We start from the raw sequence: 16,272 nt of genomic DNA, 5'->3' as shown, positions 1-16,272 counted from the left end.
AGTTGCTGCTGTCTTTAAAGCTATTTTTAATAGCTGCCGTTCCTACTTCAGTTTCATCTGGATACACTCAAATTTTATCTGACTACCCAATAATTAGCTGCTGTCAATCCAATCAGTGCTAGATTGGCTAAGCTATTTTTTCTAAAATGCAAAATTGTCACAACACTGCTTGACAATATTATGTCATGATGACGTTAGGTACTTTGCCACCTCACCCACTGCATAATGGTTAATTTGAGAAATATTAAATGAATTATAGGATTTAGGATTTTGATGAGCCAGAATTTGCCTGAAGAAGTATTGCCACATAGAATATTTGTCTATAGTTTATTTGGATGAAGAACATCACAAGGAAAGGATTCTGTCATTTGCTATTGATACATTAAAGCCTTCCAAGTAAAACACAACATCTAGATCTGAAAATAGAGGCTCTGGCCTATTTTGCGAGCTCCTCATTAGCTGACTGGGAGTTTATGCAGTGAGGAATCTTAGTGCTTGGGTTTTTGATGCTCTATCACTATGTGTGGCCGTATATTTAATTCTGTCAGGGGTGTATGGAAAACTTGGCACAGCAGATGCCTTGTACCTCCATGATGTTTGGGAAGTGGGTGGTTTGCATGGAAGTACAATTCTTTCTTTAAAATTTTCTGCTGATCTTCAGTTTCTCCATGGTTTCCTGTTCTACAACTATTTAAACACCTCCAAAAAAACTGTGCTAACTTTAAGTGGTCTTTAGTGGTCTTAAACATCCTCTGTGGTGCAAAGAGGTTTTGCTATTTGAACTGCAATCTTTTTAATACCCAATAAATATGCTTTAATATATAACTGAGATTAAAGAGGGCTTTAGCTGTGGACTGCTGATTAAACTGACATGTTCTAGAATTTCTGTGCATCACCACTCTAGAGTACAGCTCCAAACACAAGGCAACTGCTTGAAAAGAGTGGGTGTTTTCTGAAGCCCCAGTGATCTTACAAACTCAATGGCCTGGTCTCTGGTGACCCACAAGCACCCATGGAAGTCATTGGTGCACCTAGATTTAACCATGTTTCCTTCTCAGGCCTGGAGCTCGAGCCTGTCACACACAGGCAGTGCACAAAACATCCTTCCTTTAGAGCCTGGCAGCTCAGGCTGTGTTCCATAAAGGGACTGTCAGCCCCACAATGGACATCATCGCACCAACATTTTGGGCAAGGAGCTCCATTGTGTGAGCACAATGTCTGTTTGAGGTAAAATGTCCTCAGTGCAGTGGCTGTCAGAAGAATAACTGTTATCTCCCAGATTCTGGCAAGCATTTGAAGGTCAGAGTTTAGGTTTTCAGGTCCACAATGGTGTCTTGCTAAGCACAGAGTGTCCATAGCACGTGTAATGCTTTCAGCCAGCTCTCTATGAAAATGGCTTAATGCTCTTCAACACGTAGGATAACTCTACAGCCTCAGTCCTGCACAACAGCTTTCAAGGCTTCTTCAGGGTCTGATCCAGGCCCCCCTCCTTCACCAGGGCACTCATCTTCTGTGTGACCCCCTACTAAAACAGCTGGAGCAGTGGAAGGCAGCATGGACTGTGAGCATGCTGGGGCCATTTAGTATCTGTTCCTTTTGTTTGTGAATTTCTGCTTGGCTATCAAGTCCTCCAAAATATTAATATGAACTAATACTTTCATCTTAGACATTTCTTTTAAAAGTAAATACAATCTGTTGCCCCAGATTACATCATTTGCTAATTAAGAAAGCTAGAGTACTGCAAGAGTGTGTATTTTCACCTGAAGAACTTCTAACAGCCCTTCCAAAGGGAATTACTGTGGTGAGTCACAATGCAGTGAAAAAGGCATTCTGTGTATCTCTGAAGAATAATTGTGGTACAAAAAGTGCTGAGCAACTCCCCTGTATGTTGCTGAAGATGTCACTGCCTGTGATTTAAAGCTCTAAACAAACTAACTGTGCAGCCTTTGGCTAAGCAGCTTGGAAGCAATGGTTAAAATACCCTTCAACGGCAATATCACTTTCCTTTTTAAAAGTTAAAACAGGTCAGCAAAGGTGACAGAAAGTTCTTTTTCCTGCTTGCCTTCATTAAGTTTTTGTTTAAAGAAGAGAGAAGGGACTGAAGCATGCAGAAATTGCCTCAATAACCCTGCAGCAAACTGCCAGAAAGTTTTCCAAGGCTCTCATGCAATTGAACCTGGTGAAAGGAACCTACTCCCCTAGTCCTGCCCACAGGCCTCCTTAATAAAGTTGCTGGAGGTTAGTTTTTTTTTCTGAACACTTAATTGTGTAGGTCTCCCAACAAACTGGTGCCAGCCTGAGAGAATTGGAGCTGATGTTGATAGTGGAGAGGGGAAAAAGCTAAGCTGGAGGGAGGACGTTCAGGGGTTCACAGGAGAATGGGGACCAGCAGTCTCCAGTTTCCACTGCTGGCCAGCGTACAGAAGTCACCAGTTATGATTGGGTTACAGCTCATGACTATTTAGACTTGGACATGGACTTGAAGCCACTTCGTGTCAGTACAAAGGGAGGAATGTAACACTGTCTCTCCAGTGCCAGGGGGGAGAGATTTGTAGGTTGGTATGTGACCTTCACTGCTGGCCCATGCAGGTGCTGTTCAAAGGCTCTCCCCATTCAGCTCTTGATACTGATACTAGATTAAAAAGAGAGAATGAAAAAAGTCCTTGTTAAAAACTTTCCTCTGTTTTTTCCCTTTATCTCTGTGAACAAGTTGTCTTTTGATTTGCTTGGGTTTGTGGGTTTAGGAGGCTGTTTTCCTTTCAAGGACTTATTCTTGTATTATGTATTTTTTCCTTTAGCAAATAACATTTAACTCAGTGAAAAATTTGTCTTGAGGCAATTCTTGGGTATTTAAAAAAAGGTTTTCATTTGTGCTCATGCTGTCTTGTCATACTAGCTTTTTACATTTTAAATTTTAGCTCCTTACCTGTATTCCAGTGCACGTGTTAAAAGAATCAGATCAAGGAAAAGAGAAGCATGCAAAGCCAGAAAATCAAATCAGCAGGGCAATTAAAACAATGATTAGTAATAATCTTACTGGCTGCTGGTCAAGGAAGGGACCAGCACCCTGCCTGGCCTCTGGTACCTTGTTCTGAGGTCAGCTGTGTTCCCTAACAGCCCCACTGGTCTGTGCACTTGGGTAACTCACGGTGTTTAAGGTGTTTTCAGAGATGACGTGTTTGAGAACTGTTCAGGGACTGTGCCGCGCCATCCTGCAGTCAGGAGCAGAACAGACCAGCCTTCCTCACCTGCAAAGCAGACAGCATCCATCAGCAGAGATGGCTCAGCACAGATGTTCAGAACTAACTTTTGTACTAGAAAGATCTCAGGATTTCTGAGGAGCAGGACCATGCAGCAGAGCTAAGTTTATGTAAATGCCTTGTTCCAGTAAGCACTTAGGTCAAATTTCTTCTCACGGCGTTTTTGGAAGGCTGCAGTACTATGATGCCCACTTTTAAAGATGGTTCTTTTCCTGTGTGCATGCTGAAAGGACCAAATGTGTAGAACAGAGTTGCTCCCTCTGCTTCCAAATTCCCTCCCTGGAATGCTGTGCAACCAAGCAAGCCTGCCCAGCCTTAGCAGCAATTTTTCCTTAACCCTCATAGTGTTTTTTGATTGAAGTGGTTGGTATAATTAAAAAGCAGCTTGACTGCTGCTGAGTTTCTTTGTTTTATATTTACTGGAGAAAACCACTGGGCTGTTGATCTGTGAGTTTTATGTTATTATTTAATTACATTGAGGGAAGATCCAGCATTTTGGATAATTTATTTTGAGTGCTATATTTTCCAGGGCTTCGTTTGGTTCTCGTATTAATCCCTTTCCTTCACAGAAGTTTGCATATTGTTTTGGATTATTTATACTTCACTGTGCTTCCAAATCCATTATTAATCACACAGGTATTGAAAAACATTTCACAGATAATACTGGACATACTGCTGTATTGTTTGCTCACATAATAGTCATGCTTTCACTCGGCAGGTTTCTCATACATCAAATTATCATTAGATAAGAAAAAATGTTACCGTGAAGATTTGCCAACAACTTAATGCTGAATGCTCAAGCAAAACCCTGGTTTCCCATTCCAGGTGATGACTCCTGGGGACAATAAATGAGCAGATGCTCTACTTAGATGAGAGCATATCACCTTCAGGGATGTGAACAGTGCAAGGTTCTGCTCAGTGGACCTAAAGGAAACCTCTTGTTCATTTTTTCTCCGGCACCAGTCCAGATGACTAAACAAGTCATTCTTTCATGGTTGCATTTTGGTCAGTATAAAAAGTATTTTAGTTTTGAGAGTGTCCTGCAGCTATCACTGTCCGTAAGCCTAAGAACATGGGGCTGGAAAGGACCATCTGGGTCACAGTATCCAGTTTCTGGGTCATCCAGCCTCTAGAAACCCACGGGCTGCAGGCCATGCTTCCCCAGGCTCCACTGCGTCATTGCAACCTCACAACAAAACCCCAAAAACCTCAACTAAAAAGAGAGGAAAATCAAAGGAAAAAACCAAGAGTGATAGAGAGTTTTACCAACAGTCTAGACCCTTGCAAGAGCATAAAATATTGGCTAAAACTCCTTGATGATCCCAGCAGGCAGCTCTAGCCTACTGCACAGAGGAAGACAAACTTTCCTGTCCCGTTTTCTTTGCAGGCTTTTCCACTGAGCTCTTGTATAAAAATGGGCTCAACCCTGAGAGTTTGAACAAGTGTTCAAACTCAAACCCTGGGACCCTGCTGAGAGCTGCAGCATTTTCCACACTGTGTTTAGTCTCTGCTTACTGGCCACACCAGGGCCAGGTGTATTAGAGCCAAAGGAGAACACAGCCCTGCACACTGGAGACAGCTAATCCATGAACACATTTCCCTGCACTCTACAGAGCAGGGGAAAGGGGTGCAGCTATGCTGTGCAATGCAGAGGTTCAGGCTGGGGCCCTAAGACAGTTTTTCCACCCTCAGTGTGGTAGAAATCTCAGCATGGGTCCCTAGCTGTGGTATAGCATGGCACTGGCCCTGGAGTCATTCTGAGCTGGCACTGGCTTAAGGAACTTAAGTTTGGGCATCAATACAGGGCAGGGACCATGGAAGAGCACACGAAAATTGGAGATATCAGTGCTGTTCCCATGTCAGAGAATAATCTTCAAATACCTCTCCTTTTCCATTTCCACATCTGTACTTGAGGGAGAGTAATAGCACTTTGACACAAAAGCATTTTTCTGGTCCTTGGATGGATGGTTAGTGCTGACATTAAGACATAAATCTGTTAAAACTGAGGGTTGGTTAAATAAGTAAAATATTATTACAGAAACTCTCTTAGCTGTTCAAAATTACCTTTCTCCTTAAGTTAGCACAAGTGAAAAAGGAATAATTGCTTTCTGTCTGCCCACAGAGTCAGGCACACACAAAGTCCTCTAGGTTTATTAGACTTCACAATGGAGTGGAGGACATCCACTGTGTCATCCTCAGCAGTTCCTGCAGTGTCTGGCTCTTCAGCACAGTAAAAGGTCGCTTTCTGCAGACAAACAGCAACAGCAATAATGTCTACATCACTCAAATGGAATCTCTTCTCTGTAATTCAGTGGAGTAGCAGCACAGGTTTATAGAATTTCCTTCCAGTGATCTCAAAGACTCTGCAAGTGGAAAAAAAAATCTCAAAATCCCCACCCAGTCACTGGGCCCCAGTGTGACTGTTTTGCAGGTGGCAAAGACATGTCACAAGCAAGAAGTGATTCATCAGATATGCACATGAGAGCTGGGGCACAGCAAAGAGCAAAAGAAATTGGCTCTGTTGCCTGCCTCTGCTAAGAGCTGATCTTATAAAACTGAAAAAATGCATAAAATAAAAGTGGGGATTTGTTTCTTATGCTATTTGAATTTAATTTTAAGTCCTGTGTAATGACTGTGTATCCTTCCTTTTAGTGTAATATTGGCTTTCATTTGGCTTAGCCTGTAGGAAGGATGTTTGACTGAACAAGAAAAGGAAGCTCAGTCCACAGGTGACTCTACCAAAACCATTTTAAAGATTAGCTTAAGTTCAGCCCACTTTGAGGATTAATGAAATCTCTTTATATGGTGATAGGTATAATTTATGTGCAATGTTTTATGATTGTAATACATTAATGTGGTTGTTTTAGATTCATTTTTATACAGATAAGCACCACTGTGGATCCCAATTACAGCTGGGCCAGGGTAGCATCCTCTGACCCATCAGTGTTCTAGCTCAGAAAGGCCTTGAAAGCAGGAACTTCAATTTGCCTTTACAAGTTTCTTGGTCATAATTTTTCCTCCCAGAACTGTGTGTGAGCTTTCATTGTTTTACTTGCTGGTTCAAAAGCCTCAACACTGCCTGCTTTTAGACTGTTATTTCTGGGCCCAAAACAACAGGATTGCCCAGAAGAAGCCCAGGGAATTTCTTCGGGTGGAACTAAGTCTTCAATGGATCTAGATGGAAAGCTCTCTGGGCACAGCAGCACCTTTGTATTTTGTCTGTTGAGCACCCAGCTCACTGGGGACTCGCTCTGGGACAAGAGATCTTGCCAAAAGGCATTTGGGTTCAAGACAGTTTTAGAGCAAAAGAGCTTGAAAGTTTGCTTTTCCTGAAAGAAGGGAAACGGCTGTAAAAATGAAAATTTTATCTGCGGGGAGAGGGTTGCTGGATTTTTTTTTTTTTTTTTAACAGCAGCATCATGACCCCTTCCATGTTTATGTGTCATTACTTCTGTCAAAACTTGAACTATCTCCTCTGTGTTCAGGTTTGCAACATCAAAAGGACCATAGAACAGTTTTCTTTGATGTTAAATTTTTCTGCTGATGCTGTCTGTGGTCAGGTAATACCACATGATTAATGTGAAAAGATTCAATTTGCTTATTTTCCCATGTTCATTAGCAAAGCAAAGATGCAGTGGGATATGAGATACAGTCAACCAAGAAAATCCTCCATATTAGAAAACATTTTTTTGTCTTTCCAAAAATCAACCCTGATGCATTTTCTTTGGGTTTTTTGTTTTTGTTTTGTTTTGTTTTTTTAATGTGTGTGTTTGCATAATTGCTTCATATTAAAGAGAGCGTGGTTTGGTCATTTAGTTAGTAAAATGAGGCCTTGGGACTGGGAAGAACAGGCTCCTCTCACTCAGCTCAACTATTGGTCAGGACAAGCAAGTCACTTTGCCTTTTTATAAAGTAAGGATAATGGTTCCTCCATTGTAAAGATGTGAGATCTACTGCTGAAAAGCAGTACTTTAGAGTTAGGTAATATTATTTCTGGCTCTCCTACAAATGTACTTAGTGTTCAGTTTTCCCATCTGTAATGTGGGGATGTTAGAACTAATCTACCTCCCAGGGTTGTTTTGCTTAATTCCATAAAGTACTTGAAAACCTCACATGGAAAGAGTTATAGGAGCACAAGGTTTCTTAATAAAGCTCATTCATGAGTAATGTATTTTTGAAGTAAGTGACTTGAACCTTCACCCATAGTTGGGAACCAACATGAGCCAAGTCGTCTTTGTTGTTCAGCAAAGGTTGGTTGATCTTTTTTTTTTCCCCTTGCATATTTAATTCTCATACGGCTTTACATCTCTGGTTTCTGGCTATGATTGAAAGCAGAAATTCCAAATACCACAAGAGAAGACTGGGGTTTTTTAGTTTTATTTCCCTGACCCTTCCAGAAGCTGGAAGTTTTGAAACGTGTAAGAGTCTCCCCCACCACCCAGTTCTCACTCCCCTCACCAAAGATTGGTGTCTGAAGCAGTTTTCTCTGCAAACTGAGACTTACACATCCAGGCACAGCCTGCACCCTGCACCCTTTGCGACCTGCTCAGCCACCTTGAAGGTGACGAGTGGCTGAGGCGCAGCCGGGCTGCTCTGTGCAGACATGCACTGGTGCCTTACCAGCCCTGCCCTGCACGCTGAGCCTCATCTGCTGCATGTCACTGCTGCTGCTTGCTGCACAGAGCACGGGGAGGCTCTTCAGAAGCGCTGCACAAACGCTGAGGCTGAGATGGGCTTTGCGTCAAAGGGCTGTAAGAGAAAATTAGCCAAAACTCATTTATCTCCGTGTCAAAATTCCTACTAGCTGGGGAGGAAGCGAAGCTGGACCAGGCTGGAGGCTGCCAGGGAGCCTGGCCATCACACCGTGGGATGCATTACAAACCCGGATTTACGGGATCTCTGCCTGCAAATAATCCACACTCGCAGTGCTCTGCACATATCATTTGATGTGTGTAACAGAGGGATGGTGCCAGGAGCACAGAAGCTAACTTGGAGCTTGGGGAAGTTTTCAATCGGTTTTGCCAGGGTTTCCCTCGGTGGGAAGGCACGGACGGCTTTCTCCTGCCCCCTCCTGGTGCAGCCCTCAGATGTGGCTCTGGAAGCAGTAGGCTGGAAAAATGGCACCTTCATTTTCCAGGGGATTTGCACCTGGCATATATGGCAAAGCTGGCCTATTTTCGTAGCACCAAAAGGAAGCTTTGTCATTATTTTTATTTTTTACTTCTTGGCATTGTAAATCCCAGTGAGCTCTGTGAAACGAAACTGAAGCTGGGTCTGGTCAATGCCAGTCGAGTGGAAGGCAAAAGTTACAGTATTTCAGGTGTATGAACTAATGCCTTTCATCATGGTAGTACACCGCTTTGGGAAATATTTCTATATTTCTTTTTAAGCTGGTGTGATACTTAGCCAACCGAAGAATAATGTAGTGCAAATAATTTAAAGAAGATAGATTATGTAGTCCTCGAACAAATTCTTTATTCTTTACTCTAGGAGACACCTGCAAACCCAAAATTTATCCTGAAGAGTAAAATTTGGCAGTGGGTGCAATGCTCCCACCCTGCACTTGAACAAAAGGCAGCCCCTGGGCGCTGCACTCCATGGAGGAACGGGGCTGTTGGGCAGTGCCCAGACTTCTCCCGAGGTCTCCAGCACCACTGGGTGCTCAGACCAATGCAATCATAGCTCTTGCAACAGGTACCCACCAGTAGAGCAGTAAAATCAAGGAACAGTAAATCAAAATAGCTCCTGCATGGAATCTCCTCACACTTAAACCCTTCAGCCTTTTGAATTGAGCACAAGCGTGAATACAGTTGAACACAAACTAAAATAGATTTGCCTAAAAGTGGGCATCCTAAATCTGGGCTATCATTCTCTCTTCATATCTGCATTAACTTATTTCACTTTGTAAAATGATTATTGTTTACAAAACCAGGAGAAGATTTTCAGGCCTTTTGGTTACCATATTTTGGAATAAGTCTAAGATCTTCCTGTCTGTGGACTCAAAACTGTATTCTGCTCTTGATGTAAGTTCTCTGGACATCAACATGTTTCTTAAAAAAAAAAAAAAAAGAACAGAAAAAATTCACAAATGTAGAGTTTTTTAATAACAGAAAAAGAACTGATCAGTTTCTGACTGTATAGTTAAGTATCTGTTCCCTTATTTTGCCTAACATATTGAAGAGGTTGGGGCTTCTGAATTTTCTAACAATTTGGAAACAGCTTTTATATATATATATGTGTGTGTGTGTCTATGTATGTACATATATATATATAAGTATCAGCCAGCTGTGATTGTGCTGCATTTTCAGAGACTTTGTATTTCCTGGGAAGGTGTTGAACTTTGGTTCTCCAAAATATTGGGAGCACTCTTTCTGCACAGCCATATCCCAAGCTGAGCTGAAGTTGGTGCTCAAGAGGGTGTTGTTTCTTCAATAGATGTGTTTGAAAAGCACGTCTTGCAGCACTAATTATATAGATTTGTCTCATGTAATAGTACCTTTTTTTATATGTATCTTGGCTGAAGAGCTTCCATGTGAAGTCAAGCAACTCAGCTCCCTTTTTGTACAGAGCTGGAGAAAGGTGGGTCACACTTTGTGGTGCTCATGTCTGTGTAGCTGCAGCATTGGGAAGGGGAAGACACAGAAAACTACATCATTTCTGCTAAATGAACAGTATCAGAGACAGGAAAAAGAGGTGGGACTTTCTATTTTCTATTACTCATGTCCAGTAGTCTTAAGGAGAAAAACAAAGCTTTGCAAAGAGCAAAGCATGTCCCATGGTCTTAAGGAGAAGCACAAAACTTTCTCCGTCTGAACGTTGCTTTTTGAGGAAATTTCCAGAGAGTAATTCCTTTCAATGAGTTTCTCTGGACTTTTCCATCACAGCTTGTATCTGGCCATTTTTTAAGGGCTGAGATTCTCTGATCCATTTTGATATTATCTGGATCCATCAGTGTATCTCTTGAAGCTGAAATGCATAGAAAAGTCTGAGCAAAGCCACAAAAATTTTGGGAGGTGAATCATTTGTTCACCACTCAGAAATTCTGTTATGGGTGGACTTTTGAAGAAAATTTTCCATAAATTTCTGTTTATATGCAACAGACCACAAGACAAAACAATTTCAAATCAAACAAAACAGTTTAGTCAGACTGATGAAAATAACTTTTTTTTTCCATGGTTCTTTTCATCAACAAACAGACATGAACTTCACTTCAGGGCAGTGTGAATGTTTTTTCTCCCTTCAAGTTCACCTGGCAAACTGAAAAATTAGTTATTTGTACAGGCCTGGTTGTGAATCATCTTGACTCAGATGTGTCCTTGATGGGGAGGACACGTTAGCCCCTGCCACCTTTGCGTGGTGCTTTGAATTTTCAAGTTCACCATAATCCAATTTGGCCTCAGATGACCTGAAAAATGCCATTTCTCAAAAAGCACTTGAACTGCTACAGGGCTTCAGGGCAGGTAAGTACTGAGATAGGTATTAGATAACCAGAACCTCAATTTCTGGTCTCAGACACTGGGATAACAAAAAGCAGGCTGATGTGCCTTCTAGAGTAACTGAGCTAAAGAAGTTTGGTAACATCGCATAATGTAATGTTCAAATTTTCATTCTATTAGACTTTCTGCATAACAGAGGTCCTATCTGTCCTCATTACCTGTAGCTCCATGACCATGACTTTTACTTGAATAATAGCACAGAAATTATAACAGTAGGTGGGACCTAGGAGATAATCTAGTCCTATCCCTCCCTAAGCAGAATCAGTGTAATAGAATAGAATAGACTATTCCAGATGAAAGTGACCTACACTGATCATCTAGTCCAGCTGTCCACCCAGTTTGGAGCTGATCCTTGTGGGTCCCTCCCAACCCAGAATACTCTGTGGTTCTGTGACCAAAAGTTAAAGCCTGTTAAGGACATTGTCCAAATACCCCTTAAACACTGACAGGCTTGGGGCATCGACACCTCTCTAGGAAGCCTGTTCCAGTGTTTGACCCCCCCTTGGTAAAGAATTGCTTCATAATGTCCTGTCTAAACCTCCTCTTAAAATAGTTTTGAAGCATTCCCATGTATCCTATCACTGGATCCCAGGGAGAAGGGATCAGCACCTCTCTGTCTCTGCTTCCCTTCCTCAGGAAGCTGTACAGAGCTACAGTTGCTCCTTAGCCCCCTTTTCTCCAAGGAATTGAAAGTGTTTGTGTAAAAAGGTCTTAAAAGCTTCAAAGATTCTACAACTTCCCCAGAAAATTAGTCTGCAATGCTTAAAAAAATGTCTCACATTTGGGTTTTTTTCAATTTTTTTTTCAGTTTCAAAAAATTTATTTTTAAAAATCCACCCTTGATGTACAGTTGTTACAGTTGTAGTAATATCGACATGTCCAGTGGTTAATTAGTGGTCATTTTGTTACTAATTTTTTAGCTTACTTTCAAATTTGGTTTAAAAATCTTTTCCTCTACTAGATTGCATTGCTCTACCAGATTAGAGGTAAGTTTCTTGCAGATATCCAGAGATTCTGCACTCAGAGAAGACCATACAGTCATCATATTTTCTCTCCCACATGTCATAGACTTTTATGTTTTGTGCTGTTACCCAATACTTTGCATCTGAATTAAGCATAGCTTTTATTTTGGCTAAAATATATTTTCTGGAAAAGCATCTAATTTTGATATGAATACATCAGGAAATGGATAATCAATCATTTCCTTTAGAAGTTTGTCACAGTGGTTAATCGCTGTCACTGTTTGAAAAATTGTGACCGTTTTGAATTTCTGATTTCAACTTCCAGTTACCGGTTCTCATTATGCTTTTCTCTGCCAGATGTAAGAACCCTTTAGTATCCAGTATGTTCTTTTCTGGAAGTAACTACACAGTGTAATCAAGACATCACTCATCTTTTTCTTCACAGTAAATTCAGTAGATGGGTCTTTAAATCTCTCACAGTCAGGTGCCTCCTTCATTCATCAGGTCATTCTAACACTTGCTCTTTCTTGCCATTTCAGTTATTCATAGAAGTTGGTAAAAACTGGACCAGACTTCTGTGAGATGTACTGTGAGAAGACAGAAACACCTTTCTGCTCGCTGCTCCCTTGTTTGTGGGTATATGGATGATGGGAACAACCTGTCCTTTTTTATAGACTTTCTGGAATTAGTATTTTCATGGGGTGTTACTTGCCCACTGTGATTCCCAAACCATTCTCCACAATCACAGCTTTCCAGGATCTAGGGTCCTATCAGGTTATTTTGCTCTCTGCCTTGTAGATCAGCTTTGTACTTGACTGCATTTCGTTCAAATGGGCTTCCTTTAACAAGTGACCCAAAATACTCTCAGCATTAGTATTTTCTCCTCGTCGTTATTTACCAGGCTGCTAATATTTGTGTCAGCCATCTGTCTATCAGTGCTGACTTTATATTCCCTTGCAGAGCATCAGTGAAAACGCTGAATAGCACCGAGTATACTTCAAAGCCCTGCGGAAAGCCAGTAAAGAATCCTCATTTGATGATGATCTGATTGACGCAGCTGGGTTTTGAGTTATGCTAAATAGCCATGTCTTAGCCATTTAACATAAGTTTCCTTCATGTTATATAGTGTTTATCTAGTAAGTATGTCATGCACTAAGTCTAAAGCCTCGAGAAAGCCTGCTACATCTGTACAGTTGGCTTTTTTTTTTTGCAGGCAGAACATGAAACCAGTTTTATTTGAGCTATTTTCCATAAACCCACATTGACTGGCAGTAATTAAAATCTTGTTCTTTCATGTTTTAGCAGTTCAGTCCTGTCTCAGTTTTTCCACTCTTTTACGTGGGATTGATGTGAGGTTAGCTGCTCAATAACTCCTCTGTAATTGCACTTGGTTTCCTGTTCTCCCTCTCTCCCTTTTCTCTCTTTATCTCTATCGCTCACTTTCTTTTTTTTTCTCCCCCAGGTTACTACCCTGCTTCCAGTCACCTGGAATCCCTCTTATATTAAAATGTATTAAAAATTAACATTAGCAAGCCAGAGTTCTCCTCAGTCAAATATTTTAGGACCCCTGGGTGTTATTTATCCAGGCCTGCTGATTTTAAAATGTTTATCTCTACTGGATGATGTTTAACATCCTGCTTATTTCCTAATGGGATGGAAAGTACTTATTCAACCTTGCTCTCATATAAACACCATCAAGATACTACTTTTCAAAATAGCAAATGGAAACATTTATTGAACAAGTCTGACTTTTTGTATTGTTCACAATTCTACTGTATGCAATTCAAACACTCCTCAAAAAATCCTGCTCAGCATTGCCATGGGCTAGTTCTTCACAATCTTTTTATTTTTCAATATCAGTTTTTCTTCACTTCAGACTGTTGCTCTATTATCCCTATTTGTTGAATATTTAAAACACTTTTCATTTACCACTGGAGTAGTTGAGCCTTAGCCAGTCTGTCCTTGATGTTGCTGATGGACTGACTATTCTGAAAGAACTTCTGATTTCCATTCATGTTTTCCACTCTGATTTTTTCCTCCCACTCACTGTTTTCTCATAATTTTCCTCAGCTGGAGGATATTAGCCATTGGGAAGTACCAGCTACAATTGTCTTAATTTTGTCCAGTTTTAATTACCAGCTCTTAGGATAATGTTACTTGCCAGCTGTATGACTGCTACATTCTCTGTTAATCAGGATGAGTTGCAAAATGAGTAGTTGATGTTGGATGCAGCATCTTTTCCTGATGTAAATGCGTAAGAGCAGGTTGTCATCCCATCACTTCCTCACTCTCTTTTGGATGAACTGCATTGCAGTCAGGGTTAATTAGATCATTAAGATTTCTCCAGAAACACGGGTCAGGTGTGGGAACCGTGCACTGCCTGAACCTCACCTTCTCCAGAGGATAACAGACATCAGGCTTTGCTTTTCATTTTGGCCTTATCTCACATTTGGTTCATTCCTCTCTGCCTAAAATGCTCCATATTCTGATGCCCTCCTCAGGGCTCGCTGCTGCAGATGGTGTATTTATATTAACTCAAAGATTGCATTCCATTCCATCTTTCAAATGAGATTAATATATTTTTCAGGCCATTGTGGTTACCCGACCTGACCTTCCATAAACACAGCCTATAATTCTTCACCCGGATTCCAGCATCTGGTCCTATAAGTCATACTTGAAACACGGCATGTCTGTTTTAGAAATGCATCTCGTGGACATGTAAAGCCTCTGTCACTTGGATATTTTTCCTTATTTAGAGCAAAATGCAGTCTCTTGATGATGTATAAACATTGCACTACCGATGGCTGTTTGTAAGTATGTCATACTTCTGTTTCCATACCTGCCTTCTACCTACCTAAAATACTGCCCTTAGTTTCTTCCAAGCAGATGTTGTTATAGCCATGAAGATGGGATCGGAAGTCACTGAGAGTTGCAGATGCTTAATGAAAGATGCATGATAAAAAACAAAATAATCTAATTATTTATGGTGTCAAACTTCTTAGACACATGTGCAGGGCTTGACTGTCTGCATCTCTGATTGCTATGTGTTACATTTCTGTAATGTCTTTCAAATGAGGATGGACATACAGCTGCTGGAATTAGGAGGGCATTGTCATTTGCTCTGTAAAACGGACACACATTTTTGTATGTATGATTAGTGTCAGAAAACAGGAACTGGAACAGAGTGTTCAACATCATTGCTAGTACTCTTGGGGTTTACACTTATTTTTTATTTCATTTAATTTCTTTTTCTGTGGTGAGATTTTACACTGAACCCTAATATACTCCTGCAGAATGGCATTCTCCTGGGCCTATTTGAAATTCTTGATCTTTTCTGCATCTGTTTAAATCCTGCGTTCATGCACGTACAGTACAAGGTCAACCCTTTGTTTGTTATTTTTATGGAGTTTAAAGAAAGTCCAAATACCTGACCGAGGTACCTGTCTGGAGCAGCCTTGTGACAATTGCAAAATCTTCAGGCTCAGAGAGTCACATGATTAAGTGTTTCTTGAGGAACAGAGGGAACCATAAAATCAGGGGTGCACTTTGCAGCTAACGGGTGGTTTGGGTTGGCTCCCCACCCATCAGAATGCAGAAGGTGATTTGAGAGTTGCCTGCTCAGAGGAAGCCAGCCAAGGGTATATTGCTGAGCTCTAAGAGTAAATTGTCATGCTCCAGACAGAGCCCTGCATACAGGGAGGTTAAGAGCTCACAAACAAACCACAAAGCTTAGCTCTTCCTTAGGTTTATCACCTTCAAATTCAATCTTACCCCACAGCATAACTGACCAGCTTCAGAAGACCAAAGGGTATGGAAGTAAAGATGATCTGACAAGAATATTTGGGGTTATTTCTGCAGAGTCTGGGACTGGCATTTTCCAACTCAATATTGAACTGAGACTTCAGTTCAGCGTTATTAGAGATGTCAAACTCCTAGGGGGTTGTTGCTGATCTCAAACACAAAACTGGGCTGCCTGGTGTGCAACTGTCTGCACTGCTAAAATCCCAAGAACTTGCTCATGAAAGGTCTAGTTTTGGAATAGCTACAGTTAGCCCTGAAATAATAATTAACTTTCAATTTTTATCTGCTTGGATTTTTTGTTTTTCTTCCCAAAAGATAAACTCCCTTCAGATGTTTGAAGGGATTTTGTTATATTTCTGCTACATTTTATTGGTGTGAATCTTTGGGGAGAAGCTGATGCCTAAAGGAAATTTATTATTAAGAACTAGCCATCCTGTTTCCCAGCAGTGAGCTTGTAACTGACACATCTTTGTCTAAACTCTGTAATTGGTAATTATGTTTGTCTGACCTACATTCTTATGCGTAATTGTACTGAGATATGGTATCTTTCAATTCCTGAGTAAAAATGTCCACGCCAGTTGTGAAGTGTTGCTGGGCAGAAGCTTTCGCCCTCAAAAGGCAGTAGTATCTTTGTGGTGGAGGATGCATTTTTTTAAAATGTATGTAGAACTAGAATCCTATGGGGGTAAAAAGCAATGTTGAAATAAGTTAGATATAATGACATGATTTTTCAGAACCTAGGAAACTAATGGT

At 40.9% G+C, this 16,272-nt stretch overlaps 1 protein-coding gene across 3 annotated transcripts in view; it reads left to right on the top strand.

Moving 5' to 3' along the window:
- Positions 1-16,272, top strand: part of GLI2 (GLI family zinc finger 2) — a 381,010-nt gene that overhangs the window by 152,196 nt on the left and 212,542 nt on the right. The window lies entirely within an intron of this gene.

This window comes from Lonchura striata, chromosome 7, assembly GCF_050655825.1.
Source record: "Lonchura striata isolate lonStrDom1 chromosome 7, ASM5065582v1, whole genome shotgun sequence".
Classification (NCBI taxonomy): domain Eukaryota; kingdom Metazoa; phylum Chordata; class Aves; order Passeriformes; family Estrildidae; genus Lonchura; species Lonchura striata.
This window is presented reverse-complemented; position numbering and strand designations above follow the sequence as displayed.